Consider the following 14,756-nt stretch of genomic DNA (forward strand, 5'->3'; position numbering starts at 1 on the left):
ATGAAATTCTAGAACAGGCAAAGAATCTATAGTGACAGAGAAGCTATCAGGGGTTACTTGGGCACAAGTAAGTGGTGAAGGATTATCTACAAAGAGCATAAAGAAACTTTCTGGGAATCAGAGGGTGGAAATGTTCTATCTTGAATATGGTCATTGTTACAGAGGTGTACACATCTGTCAAAACTCACTGACTTATCTTTAATGTGAGTGCTTTTTAGTATATGTAAATTATTCTCAATTAATTTGATTTATTAAATTCATAGCTGCATAAAATGAGATAAAGTACTTAGCACAGTTGTTATCACCTGGTAAGTCCTCCACAAATGTACTATAGTCCATGCTGAAAAAACTTGAGGTTATCTGAGACTTGTTATCTTCTCCGTCTGAAGGACTGGAACTGCAAGTTCTTCCCCAGTTTTCCAACTCCGTTGTTAAGGACTTGAGGGTGGGGACACTTGTTCCACAAAGGCAGGCTCAGGCACACCAAGGGCAACTGCTTTAAGAAATAATCTCAGGTTGTGTGGCATTTTGTTGTTATGGCTTTGATTTTTGTTTCTTATATTTTGCTCTTGTTTTGGATTTTTGTTTGTTTGCTAAATTGATGAGTTTTATTACATGTGCCCTGAGAAAAGAGACACTAAAGTCATTGGAGGGTTGGATGACTGGGCTGTATTCTGGTTCTGAAACCTGATCAAATGAATTAACTCCCTGAACTTTACTTTTTAAAAAATGAGTTGAGTGTTATGATTCCTAACATCCCTTCTAATTTAAAACTACCAAGGTACTGTGGACACACATACTTACTGCAAACAATATCTGTGAAAGTAAGTTTCCAGACCTCCAAACCTTTGTCTCTTTTAGTACACTGAATTCTGAACTCTCTCTGCTTTTTTCCTTTGTCTACAATGGAAATGTTCTCTACTTAAGCCCCATTTTTTTCTATACCTTAAAACAGCAATAGCACTTGTTTGCTCATAAGTCTGCAATTTGGGCAGGCCTCAGTAGGGGCGGCTTTCTGCTCCACTTGACAACCACGGGAGCAGCTTGAAAACTGGAATCATCTCAAAGCACGTGCATCACATCCCAGGGGTTGGACTGGGGAGTCCCAAACAGCTGAGGGCTGAATATCAGGAGCCCACAAGCATCTTTCTTTGTGTCCTTGAGTCTTCTACATGGTCTTTCCAATATGTGTGGCTTTAGAATAGCTTACATGTTGACTCAGAGTAGCTGAATTCCTTATATGTTGTCTCTGTGGCTCCCAACAGGCATAACTGAGAGTGAGAAAGAGTTCTCTAGGCAGAAGTTCTGCTGCCTTCTCTATCCTAGCTGAAAAGACACTGAAAAGTCAGTGTCAGTATGGCCCAACTGTGTTTGGTAAAAGCAAGCCACTATGGCTGACCTATATTAATGGGAAGGGAAAATAAAATTCTACTGTTTGATATAAAAAGTATTAAAGAGTTTAAGAATACATTAAAATTATGGCTTAACTGTCTTGGTGTTTGTGAATGAAAATGGCTTAAGAAGCACTTTTCCTCTCATCTCTCATAGTATTGACCTATCAAGATTGCTACTGTCCTACCTCAGAGGATCAGTGCTTTAGGCACTATGATGGCTCATGGTGGAAGGAACTCCTAAATCACATTGCAAAGTATTCTTAGGGTACCGTTCAGAAGTCAGCTAGAAGGAATGGTTTGTGACAATCTCAGTTCTGTCTACATATGGGAAGGAAGGGCAGGCTGCCATCTATGTTTTGCCTTGGTAGAGGGTCAGAGAAACAGATCTTTCATCCAAACTCCATTAACCAAAAACATATTGAAGAACAGATCAACAGTTTTGAGAGTAGCACTTCATATAGGATAAAAATGCTATTCAGTGGCTAAAGCTAAATAAATACAGCAGATGTCTGGGTAAATAGATCACAAACATGGCGCAGATCCAATGATGGTTGCAAAGCTTACACAAAGATCAACACGGTGCCGGTGAGTTTATGACACTTCCTAAGTTTTTTCTGTCAAAATACCAGGACAGAAAGACTTCATCTCCCAACATCTGAGAGAGTTGCCCTAGGGGTTCTCTCCAAGAGACAATGTCACTTTCTTATTTTTAATTTTAAATATTCATGTGATTTTATTTTCTATACCATAATGTATCTAAGTTTAATATAAAATGAATATGATGTTACCCAAAATTGCTTAGGTAAAATTGATACCCTGAGAAAATGGGTCTTGCTTACTGTGATTCTTTCCTAACCCTTGAGCTTATGAATCCTGTTTGAGAAGAGAGGAACTATAATCTCCATCTGAAAACAGAATTTTAGTGTTTGAGAGAATTTCTTTTTTATATTTACTGATTTCACACTGACCATATAAATTATAAATTCTTAAGTTTTCTTTGTATTTGCCAAAATTGAGATCAAGTAACACATTAAATTATAAAGTGACTAGAACCACAGTTCTCAAAGATATAAAGTATTCTCTGCATCATAGCTGTCCAATATCAAATTCTCAATAAATTATTTTAGACCATATATAATGTCCCATGTGAATACTTCTTTATTTGATGTTCACATTTGACATTAAATTGTTTAGGGTTACTTTTATTTTTAACCACTTTAAATATTATATGCTATACACAGCTGTTAAGTGAAGTTCTGTTTCCAGCAATAGTGGAGTACTTTTTATTAGACTTTTATTTCCAAAAACAATGTCAAAGTATCCACAAAATATAAAAAACAATTACTGGAAGTCAGTGGAGAGCATTAGAAGCAGGCAAAAATGAGCAGGTTCTACCTTGGAAATAAAGAAAAAAATCATTAGGTAAGATTCACACATAACTGTATTTTCAAGAGCTTCAAGTTTTCTTAGTGTATGGGAGACAGAAAGCAAGGAATGAAACTTTTTTAGGTCTTGAGAGGGAATGAGTTTATTTTTTACAAGATGAACGCAAATCATTCCAACCACTCGGTTTGACCACCAATGTAAAATGGCAGGTAATATGATTCCATATCCCCATAAAAATTAGAACCCCCATGAATCTAGGTGAGCGCTGTGCTGCTTTGACCAATGGAGTATGATGGACTTGATGCTAACCCATTTTCCAGGTCAAGACCTAAAGAGACTGTCAACATTCACTTCTGTTGTCTTGGAACAGATACTGGGTTCTATTGTTCTTAGAACCCAGTCACCCATGCTTTGAAAAAAACAGGCATAATAATGGACAGATGCACATGAAGAGGAGCCAAGGTCTGTGGCTGTCAACCTCAGCCAAGTTTCCAGCTAACAGCACCATGCAGGCGTGCAGGTGAACCATATTGGAGGTAACAGCCCCAGCCCTGGTTGAGTGCCTCCCACTGATGCCAAGGTGGAGCAGAAATCAACTGTCCAAACTGATCTGCCGCAAAGGAAGATTTGTAAGCAAAATTAGGAACTGTTATTTAAGACAAATTTGGGGCTATTTGTGTTACACTGCAATATATTATAAAACTGGTAGTTGAAGAACTCAAACAACTAATACATCACAAAAGAAGATACACAAACGCTCAAAAAGTACATGAAAAGTCTAACATCATTAGTCATCACAAAAATACAAATTAAACCCACAAAAGATATTAATACATACCCATTGGTATGGATACAGTCTTTTTAAAAAAAAAAATCCATACCGAGTGCAATCAGAATGTGAAGGAACTGGAACTCTCATATTTTGCTGAAGAGAACCTTAAATTAAACAAAAATAGATTTTTTCCAGATTTAACATACTATATGACCCAGAAAGTTCACTTCTAAATATTTATAAGAGAAATGAAAATGTGTGTCCACTAAAGACTTGTACAAGAACATTCCTAGGAGCTTTTATCTTGATAGTCCAAACTGGAAACAATATAAATGTCTATCAACCATAGAATGAATAAGAAAATTGTGATCAGTAGAATGGTGAATACAACAAAAAGGAATAAATTATTGATACAAGCAGCAGCATTGATGAATCTCAAAAAATATGCCATTGAGGAAAATAAGTCAAACACATAGGAATAGCTACTTTGTAAGTTCATTTATATGATGTTCAAAGCTAGGCAAAACAAATCTACGAAGTACTACAGCCATGATTCTGTCCCAAGTAATCTGGTTTCTAGAGTCAGTGATTGTAATCATGGTGGTATATGTGTAAATCTGTAGCAAAAGGTTCTAAAGGTGATATAGGAATTGTTTAAATGGTTATATGAGTGGTGATATTCTAGAGAAGAAGTAATGAAGAGGAAGACAACTTAGGAGGGGTAAATAGAACTTTAGCTTTTATTCTTTATATAATTGCACTGTTTCAAAAATTGTAAATGGTTATATATAACATTTTTAAATGTTTTTATTGAGTGCAATTTACTTAGAGTTAAATGTACACACCATATGTACACATTTTGATGTATTTTGGAACAAGTTCATATCCATGTAACAAGCAATGTAGATACATTGAAATGCCATGAACATTAATCTCATCACTGCCCAGAGGTAGCCACTGCTCTAACTGGATACCCAGGCAAATTTCAGTGCTGCTAAAATGAACATAGCACAATCCAACACCCAACAATGTAAAATTTCACAATGTGTGTCATTACATTTTTTAAAAATCAGGCATGCAATGAAAATAGAAATATATGGTTCATGCCAGAAGGTCATAAATAGATGATCCAGAAATTTAGGAAAATTTGAAAAACAAAGATTTTAAAACAGTTATTATAAGTATGCTTCATATGATCAAAAAGGAGGGGAAACAAAGTTGAACAACCAGTTTGAAACTGTTGAAGAACAAATCAGTAGATTTGAAGACAGCAATAGAAAATATCCAAAATTAAATACAGAGAAAGAAGAGTAACAAAACCAAAAGTAATTTCTAGTATCCATGGAATAATATGTGAAGGAAAGCTGTCTAACATGTGTAATTAGCATCCCAGAAAGGGAGAGGAGAGACATATGAAGAAATAATAGTTAAAAGTTTATCCAAATTTAATGAAGATTATAAACCCAGATGTCATAAAAGCTCAGTAAAATCTAAGCAGAATAAACATAAACCAATGTAATCACATGCTGAAAGCACAGATAAAAAGTAAAATCTTAAAAGTAACCAGAGATAAAGGGCCATTACTTACAGAGTAATTAAGGCAGGTATGACAACAGACTTCTTTTGAGAAAATATACAAACCAAGAGAAAAATGGATAAATACTTGAAAACTGTCATCTAGAATTGTATTCCTAGGAAAATTGTCTTTCCAGAATTAAGACAAAATAGAGAATAAATTAGAAATAGAAAAAAAAAGAGTTCATGAAAATAAAAGCTGGAGGGATCTATTAACTGTAGACTTGCAGTATAAAAATATTAAAGAAAATTTTCCACATTCTAATTAAAAAACATTGTCAGATTTTAAAAAACAAGACATACCTATATTATGTCTATAAGAAACCCATACTATGCATAAAGATACATATGTTAAAATGAAGAGGATGAAACAAATTACACCAATCAAAAGAAAACTGTCATGGCTCTAATTCATATCAGGAAAAGTAGATTTCAGAGCAAGCATTATTATCCAGGATAAAGAGAAACATTTGATTATGATAAAGAAGTTGACTCATGAGCCAGGCATGATGGCTTACACATGTAATCCAGTTACTCAGGAGGAAGAGATAGGAGAATTGTAGTTAAAGGACAACCCTAGGCAAAAAAGTTAGTAAAACCCCATCTCAACCAACAATCTGTAGCACGCACCTGTAATCCCAGCTACACAGGAAGCACAGTTAGGAGGAACCAGTCTGAGGCTGGCCTTGGGCAAAATGTGAGACCCTGAAATAACTAAAGCCAAAAAAGGACTGGGGATAAGACTTCAGTGTCCAAACACCAGGATAGCCAAAAAAAAAAAAAAAAGGAAAGAAAAGAAAAGGTATTGATTCATCATGTAAGTATAATAATTATAAGTGTATGTACACCTAATAATACCTAACAATCAAAATAAGCAAAAATGATAGAATGAAAATGAGGAGCAGATGAATCCACAGAGATAGTTAGAAATTTCAATATATTTTTCTCAATAATTGATATAAGCAGACAGAAAAGCGCATAACATTTGAATAAAACTACCAGTCAACTAACCTAATCATGGAATACTCCACTCAATAGGAGAAGAATAAAATTTTTTTCAAATGCAAACAAAATATTCACAAAGAAAGCTCATATTTTTAGATCATAAAACAAGTCTCAGTCATCATACAAAGTATGTTTTTTGATCATAAAAATTAAAATACAAATCAATAGCAAAGACTTCTGGGAACTTGCCAGATGTCAGTAACAAGGATCCAAAGTTAATCACAAGAAAAACTAGAAAATATTTTGAACCAAAGCAAAAATTAAAAATGTGATATACCAAAATGTGTAGAATGAAGTAAAAGGAATATTTAGAGTGAAATTCAAAACTTTAAAATTTGTATTTGTAACAGAAAACTGGTCTCAAATCAACAATATTTCCACTTTAAGAAACTAGAAGCTGGAGCTGGCACCAGTCACTCACGCATGTAATCCTAGCTACTCAGAAAGCTTAAAAAGGGAGGATCACATTTGTAGGCCAGGCCAGGCAAGAAATTTCCAAGACCCCCATCGCATCCAATAGCTGGGCACAATGGCATGCACCTGTCATCCCTGCTATGGCGAGAAGCAGAAAATAGGAGTATTGTGATCCAGGCAAGCCTGGGAAAAAAGCAAAACCCTATCTTGAAGAAAATCAGAGAAAAAAGATCTGGAGGCTGGCTCAAGCTGTAGAGTATCTGTCTAGCAAATGCAAAGCCTTGCGTTCAAATCCCAGTGCAATCAAAAAGGAAACTAGAAGCCAGGTGTGGCAGTACATACCTGTAATCTTAATTATTTGGGAAGCAGAGGCAGGAGGATCTTGAGGTCTAGGTCAGTTGGAACTAAGTTAGCCAGACCTTACCTCAAAAACGAAATACAAACAACAAAAAGGCTGGAGGTGTGGCTCAAGTGATGAGACCCTGGGTTCAATCCCCAGGACCACACACACACACACACACACACACACACACACACATACATACACACAAAACCTAGAAGAAAAGTAACAAACATAAAACCTGAATGTAAATTGCACCTCAATGAGTCTAATAAACAATTATCTTGTGTCCATTTTGAACTGATAGGCTGAAATTACTCTTTTTTGTAGCTTTTATTTATGCCATAGATTTTGTTATAAATGATATTCTACGTTCTCTATGTGAAAGGAATAAAGAAAGGGTCAAATGAGACCCTTATTTTCCTGATGCCTAGAGCCTTGTTGAGGGAAGCGATAACAGACAAAGGCAAACATCAAGAATTTCTGAATCTTATGGTACAAATTACAGCAATAAGTGACCATGTATTAACCTTACCATGTGCCAGCCTTTGCCCATATTGTATTTCATTTAATATCTAGGCTACAGAGAAACCTTGGGGGATTTTGATGTTTTAATTTATGACCACGAGAAGCTGCATTCAAACATCTACCTCCTTACAAAATTGTTGGAATTGGTTTATTTTCTCTGTAATATGTGAATATTTAATTTCATCATATAAGAAACTGTCATGAACAAGCTTCTCATAACTCTTGGGTTGTTTGAGATCAACTCGCTTTAATGAGTTATGAGATCAAGCAGAATCAATTTGGGAAACAGCAAATACATTTAGAGAAGTGGTAAGATACACAACAGTGGTGGAACTTATGACATTCTATAACTTCTCACAAAATTCAAACTAAGCCTCTGTGTTATATCACAAGTGAAAAAACAAAGGTGAGAAAAACAAAGGAAAACAATTCCTGTCCCCTTATCAGAAATCATCTTTCTTCCAGAAGTCCCAAGGTCTGCTCCTGCTCATTTAGGTTCACCTGTGACAATAACATTCTTACTGTCAGACCCAGTGTCTCCTTCTTTGGTTTTGTTTGGGTCAATGCTGCCTGGTTTCAACAGTATCCCCTTTTAGGAAACAGGCCAGGTGCTTACCCCAACATTAGTACATCTCAGCAGATTAATAGAGAGGAATCATTTGTGTACTGATGAACTGATCACAAGATGTCACAGTTGGGCCCTTCACTAAATTAAAGCTAGGTTTAGGAATTATTTTTTTCAAATGTCCACTCTGAATTATGGGGTTGTAATTCCATCTTGAAGGCTATTTGTGGGTCACGCTTCACTTATTGTAGTTTATGACTTTAACCCAAGCCCTCGATGGAATTATAACCCAACAGTCAGAGAGACTGCTATTTATCATCTACTTATTTTACAACCGAGCATCGAGTATATTTTGATTTTATGCACAGGGAGAACCCAAGAAAGTAAAAAGAGATGAAGGAAGAGGAGATGGGATAGTTCAACCAAAACTAAATCTCTGTCCATCCAAATCTAAAAGCAATGTCAGACAGCAGTCCAGATGTGCTATGTCCATGAGAGAAAACATCTGAAATCATCTTCTATTTGAATAAAGTGCTCAAATGATTGTCCTGTATTTTTTCCCAGCTGGACAGTACTGCAACAGAGCTCCAATTGTGGAATGGAAGAGAGGCCATCGTTCTCTTCCTTCCCTTCTTCTGTCCACTCTGTGCTGGTAACAAGTTCTCTGGCAGGAGGTTCCAAACAGCTGGAGCAAAGATCAGGCCAGGTCACTGCATGCTCAGGCAGGCCTCCTGGTTTCATCCGCTGGTCCCTGCAGTGGGCTGGGTGGGACACTCCTTGATCTCTCCATGCCGTCACCAGGCTCTGCAGTACAGTTGGCGCTGGGCCTTTGCAAACATTCTAATTTGATTCATAATTAATATAACAGTGATTCAAGACATAAAGGCTTCTGGGACTAATTAGTGACCTGAATCTCCATGGTAGCCTACATTCCATTCTTATCAGTGCCGGGAAGAGCTACAGTCTTAGAAATAATCAGTCTCCCACTTATTACTGTGACACAGCCAAGAGGCAAAGATCATCTTTCCATTCAGTGTGCAAAAATTCCATCAGTGTGTAATCACTTCCCTCAGGGACTGAGCTTCCCCTGGAAGAGTCTCGCTGAATTAGTCCCTCATGAACTTTTACATTTCCATATGGGCCTGGGGAGATCTAGTTGCAGGTGAAGAAATAAAGACAGCCAGCAAATGCTCACTAAGCATGCACAGAATGGACAGCATTGTTCAAAGGGTTTGGACCTGATTTGAAGGAAAATAAGTCTCAGCTCTCTTTTCAAAGAAATTGCAATGCAATAATGAAGCACGTAGTGATGAAAAATGAATGACTTATGTACTGCCACTTCTGATATAGTCTCCTCTGCATCTCTGTGGATGCCTAGCCCCAGGTTCCACTGTCATGTAGCAGAGAACCTGTTGGGAGTTCAGGTGACTTCACTGCAGGACTTCACAACATGGCTTTGTGGCAGGGCTGTCCATCTGTCTTCACGTCTGACTTCTTGCTGCTCTTTATCTTCCTCAACAGCCATTGTATTTCCAGCTCACTTGCTCAGGCCCAGTATAATCTAGACAAGAGCCAGCAAACTATGGATTGTGGCCCCAGTCCAGCCCAACAGTTCATTTAATTCAGGAATGTCTCATCCATGGGTACTTTTATGCTACAATGGCAGAGCTGAATAGACATGACAAAGAATGGCCTCAAATTCTAAAGTACTATACAGTTGATCTAAGTATATTTATGTATGGAAATATTACAATGAAATCCCTTTGTACAATTAACATATGCTAATACAAAATAAATAAATAAAAATTTAAAAACAAAAGTAAAGCACTATTCAGACCTTTGCAGGAAAAGTTTGTTGGTCCTTCATCTAGACCACTAAAGCCACCCCAACTAAAGGTAACTCCAACTTCCCTCTTGTTATATCCAAATTCAGTGGAGCAGTGGACCACTGGTACCACATGAGCAATCCCTTCAACAAAATGTATCACCTCCAGCTGCTCAGGATTGCTCAATCACTAAGTGCCTATTTATCACTTTCCATAGAGGTTCATTCATAGCTCTCAAATCTTTATTTATTTATTAAAAACATACATGGTACTTACTATGCACCAGTCAATACTCTAAACATCATATGTTCAGACACACCTTGACTTAAGTGGAGTTATGTCCTAATAAACCCACTGAAAATTGAAAATGTAAGGCAAAATTATTTAAAGAGTTAGGGATATAGCTCAGTGGTTCAGCACTTACCTAGCATGTGCAAGGCCCCGGTTCAATCTCCAGCACTGCAAAAAACAAAAAAAGAAAGAAAGAAAAAGAAAAGAAAAAACACACAAGTATTTTAATACACTCAATCTACTGAATATCATAGATTAGCCTTGCTTCCCTTAAACATGCTCAGAACACTCACATCAGCCTATAGTTGGGCAAAATCACCCAACACAAAGTGTATTTTCTAATAAAGTATTAAATATCTCACGTACAAACAGGGATGGGATATGAAGATATAAAACACAATACCAGAGAAGACTGGCTACACAGAACACTGCAGAATGTGGGTCGTTTTCCCTCGTGACTGTGTGGTTCACTGGGAGCTGTGGCTTGCTGCCACCACTGAATGAGTATTGCTTTTATACTATTGCAAAAAAAAAAAAAATCGTAAGTTGCACCATTGTAAGTCAGGGAGTCTGTATCTAATTTACTCACTTTTTCCTTACAACAATTTTGTGGGGTGTTACTCTTATCTCCATTTCACAGATGTGGAAACCAAGGCACAGAAAAGTTAAGAAAGTTGTCCAAGGTTATGTAACTGGTAACTGACAAAGCCAGGATAAACTTTTCTACACAGTACCATAGTAATGTAGAGGGATCAGCTGGTTAGCTATTGCCACCTAAGAAATTCTCTTAGAACTTCTAATTTAAAAACACAGGAATATTACATCCAATTTCATATTAATATCGGTTATTTTACTGCAAAAAGTTACAAATTTCTTATTGTTATAGTGTATTTATCCTACACCTTCTATTGTCTACTGCTATGTGTCCTCTGGAATATGGCCACTCCTATTTTAAGACACAGAATTCTAGTTTGTTTAAATAAGCCAACTTTTACTACATTCAGTTTTGCCAGTCTGACATTTGTTTATCATTTATCTGAGCAAGTCTAATGGTTTGAAAAATTAAGGGGAGGTGCTTTACACATATACATTTTTTTAACCAACACAACACTTTTTTAAAAAGTTGTATGCAAAATATATGAAACAGATAAAAAAGTGATGAGAAAGGAGATCTACAGTATGGTGTCTATAGTTAATAAAGTATTAATTTACTTTAAAATTTGTTAAGAGTGGACTCTAAGTATTCTCACTATGCACATATACAAAAATAGCAGGACTGTTAATTAGCTTGATTGGAGCAATCACTTTATAGCACATACATATTATCATGTACACTTTGAATATATACAACTTTTATTTGTCAATTATTTCTTAATAAAGTTGGAAATGGGTGAGGATGATCAGTCAAGAAAGCTCTGAGTTTCAGCATTGAGATACTGGAGGTCCTTGAAAACCTTCTGAAATAGCTCAGGACAAACCAGCTTCTTTCTACATGACATGTTATCCTTCAAATGTGCCAGGACAATGACCATGTCTCCTCTTACATCACCCATGAGATGGATTTTCACGTTCTCCCATACACAGATGGAAAGAGGTACTCCAAACTGTTTACAGTATTTCAGGATTGGAACTGTCCACAAAGACTTTGATAGGAGGCACTCATTTCTCATTCTAGGTGCTCTACAAAGGGGCTTTTAGCAGATTGTTTTTCCAAAGATGGATGAAACAACAGCTTTCATCCATTTGCGCTTCAAAAGCCTTGTCATGCTTTCACTAAATGGTAGAGTCTAACTCTCCCTTCCTTGAAGCAAGTACTTTTGGGCCTCCCTTGCAAATGACGAACAGTGAGGAAGTGGTCCTTTATGACTTCAAAGGCAGGGGATTCTGCTTCCACCTTCAGAGCTGGAACACTGTGCCAAAGCACAGAGCTACAAGAGCATCATTCGTCTGCCTTGGGGCTGCCATGCTGTGAAGAAGCACAAATCAGCTCATGCAGAAAGACCACACTGAGAGCTCTGAGGCTATATCCAGAGAGAAAGAGGTTCTAGGCCAGCTCCCACCTGCCCCAGCTACTTCTTTGTTCCAGTGTCAACCACCATTTGATACAGTTATACGAAAGATCCAAAGCCAAAATCACCTAGCCAAACTCTTCCTGAATATCTAATTCATGAAAAACATGACAGATAATAAAATAAATGTTGGTGTTTTCAGCCAGTAAAAACTGACAGCAGTAGATAATCATAATGGGTCTTAGCATGGATACTTAATCTAAAGGGGAAAAAGTCTGAAGTCAACCTCTCAGAGAATTCTAGCACCATTAATCTCTTTTTATTAGAGAGTTAATGCCTGTCTCACCCAGTGCTCTAGAGAAAGATTGGATGAGAAGTCAGAGAAAGACTCTTAGACCACAGCTTGAGACTGAAAACAAAGTCAATCTGATAGTTTATACTTAAAAATATTTATTATTATTCAATATCATCCCAATAATAAATTTTACTATAGATAAATATTCCTATGGGTTGAATTATCCCCCAAAGATTCATGTTAAAGCTCTAACCTCCAATGTAACTGGATCTAGTGACAAGGCTTTTTAGGGTTAGTGAGGTCATGAGGATGAAGCCCTAACTCAGAAGGACTGTAGACTTATAAAAAGAAAAGGACTTTTTCTCTTTCTCCCCCTCTCCCTTTCTTTCAAGTTAGTGAAAATGTGGCTATGTGTAAGCCAGGAGGAGAGCCCTCACCAGAAATGAACTAGGTTGTACCCTGATCTTGGACTCCTAGCCTCCAGAATGCTAAGAAATAAATTCCTGTTACTATCCAGTCTATAGTATTTTGTTATGGAAGACCAAGCTAACTATCCAACTATAGCTAACTAACTAACTACACACACATACACATACACACACACACACACACACACACAGATTAAATGTGTATATACATATATAATAATAAACAATAATTTGCATCTTAAAATGAATTAATTGCAAGCACAATGACTTTAGATTCCAAAAATCTTGAAAGACAAAAGATCAAACTAGCACCATTTGAACTAATTTAGACTTTTCTTATATATTTATAGTAATAATTTGAGGAAAGTAATTGCTTTTACATATGACCAATCACAGTATAACTAGCTGTATAATAATTAAAGTCAGTTGTAAATATAAAGTTAGATAGAACCTTTAAGTACATCCAGCTAAATCTACAAACAGGATTTGTTTTATAACCTTTCCAAGTTGGTATGATAATTTTCCAACCTGGATCTTCATGCTCTATTCCAATTTGAAGTGCTCAATATATTACTGTCACTTAGTGTTGGTAAAGATGCAGTGAAATAGACACCCTGATACTTTTCTTTATAGGTTCGTAAGTTGATACAAACTTTTTGGAAGGGGATTTTATTACATTTCTCAAGAGTATTGAAAAGGTTTACACCCCTCTACCTATGTGTAAGTAATAACCCAACATTCAGAGAAAATTTTCTATGCTATGATATTGCTTGTGGCAATACTTATCATACGGAAAAACTGAAAATAGGAAAATTGTTAAATGAGTTATTATTCTAGAAGGCATTATTTTGTAGATGTGCAAAAAAAAAAGGACTGGTAGCAAATATATACATTTGGCAGATGACCTGAATAACAATGACAAACTCCTGAACACTCTTTTATCCCTTGATATCATATTTTTACTTGACAAAGGAATGACCCAGAATCAGTTTGGAAAATATGGTCACTAGAAAGTCATACGGTCATGAAATCATGAAATCTGGAGCCTTCTAGCAACCACCCACTTAATCATTACCCAGCCCTAATGCTTAAAGAAATCTGCCTTCTTGTAACCTCCAACCACTCTTACCAGGTCTGGAAAGTGAGGTGACCAGAACAAAAACTTCATAAACTATGATACATGTGCAAGATATTATGACCTGAGAAATTCTCAAATAATAAAATGCAGCCATCATGCCCTGTCCCTGATGTGGTTAATATCACAGATACATCAAATTATTTGTGAAAATGTTTTCAATTTTGGCCCTTTATGCAAGAGATTTTTATTTACTTTTCTTCATCTGGAATATAGTTTTGTGGTTTAGAACTTGAAACACTGTTCCAGTGTTTCTCACCATTTGAGGCTAAAATATCCTTCCTCATAATTAAAGGCAAATGATTATTTTCTCCTTTTTCTTGATGTCTTTCTGGATTTTGTTTTTCACTGTTGACTGATATTTTTCCTTGACTTATGACAGGTGGAAGCCAAATGCATATATTGCCAAATGAACTGTGGTCAGAATCAGCCAGGGGTGGGGGTTAGGAAAGAAACACGTGTTCTTTGGGACAACTATGTCATAGGATTATTATCAGAATGATTCACATATATTTTGTGTGGAAGCTGTAGCAATAGGGAATCAGGGAATGAGACTTAAGTTGCTTTTTCATCCCCTTGTTTCCTGGGGACTGTGGGCTTGGTCTGTGCTTGATGGCTGTGATGCTTTGAGGCATGACTCAATGGGTGTATACTTTGGGTACTGAAGCTCTCAGGCTATTGTTCTGCATCTACTTCCAAAGCTATATGTCAACAAATTTATGATCATTCATTCTGGTGAATAGAATAATCACTTAATCAAATATAATGAAGGAGTCTTGGTTTAGTGTACAAA

The 14,756-nt window shown here is 36.5% G+C and overlaps 1 long non-coding RNA gene across 1 annotated transcript in view; it reads right to left on the reverse strand.

The window, feature by feature from the left end:
• Positions 1–6,454: 6,454 nt before the first annotated feature.
• LOC141417533 (uncharacterized) overlaps positions 6,455–14,756 on the reverse strand; it is a 32,031-nt gene continuing 23,729 nt past the window's right edge. The window contains exons 3-4 of the long non-coding RNA XR_012442173.1: positions 10,230–10,264; positions 6,455–9,647 (exon numbers count right to left, since the gene is read on the reverse strand). This is a non-coding gene — a long non-coding RNA (uncharacterized lncRNA). The remainder of the gene's footprint in view (positions 9,648–10,229; positions 10,265–14,756) is intronic.

The sequence above is a fragment of the Castor canadensis genome, chromosome 2 (genome assembly GCF_047511655.1).
Source record: "Castor canadensis chromosome 2, mCasCan1.hap1v2, whole genome shotgun sequence".
Taxonomy (NCBI): domain Eukaryota; kingdom Metazoa; phylum Chordata; class Mammalia; order Rodentia; family Castoridae; genus Castor; species Castor canadensis.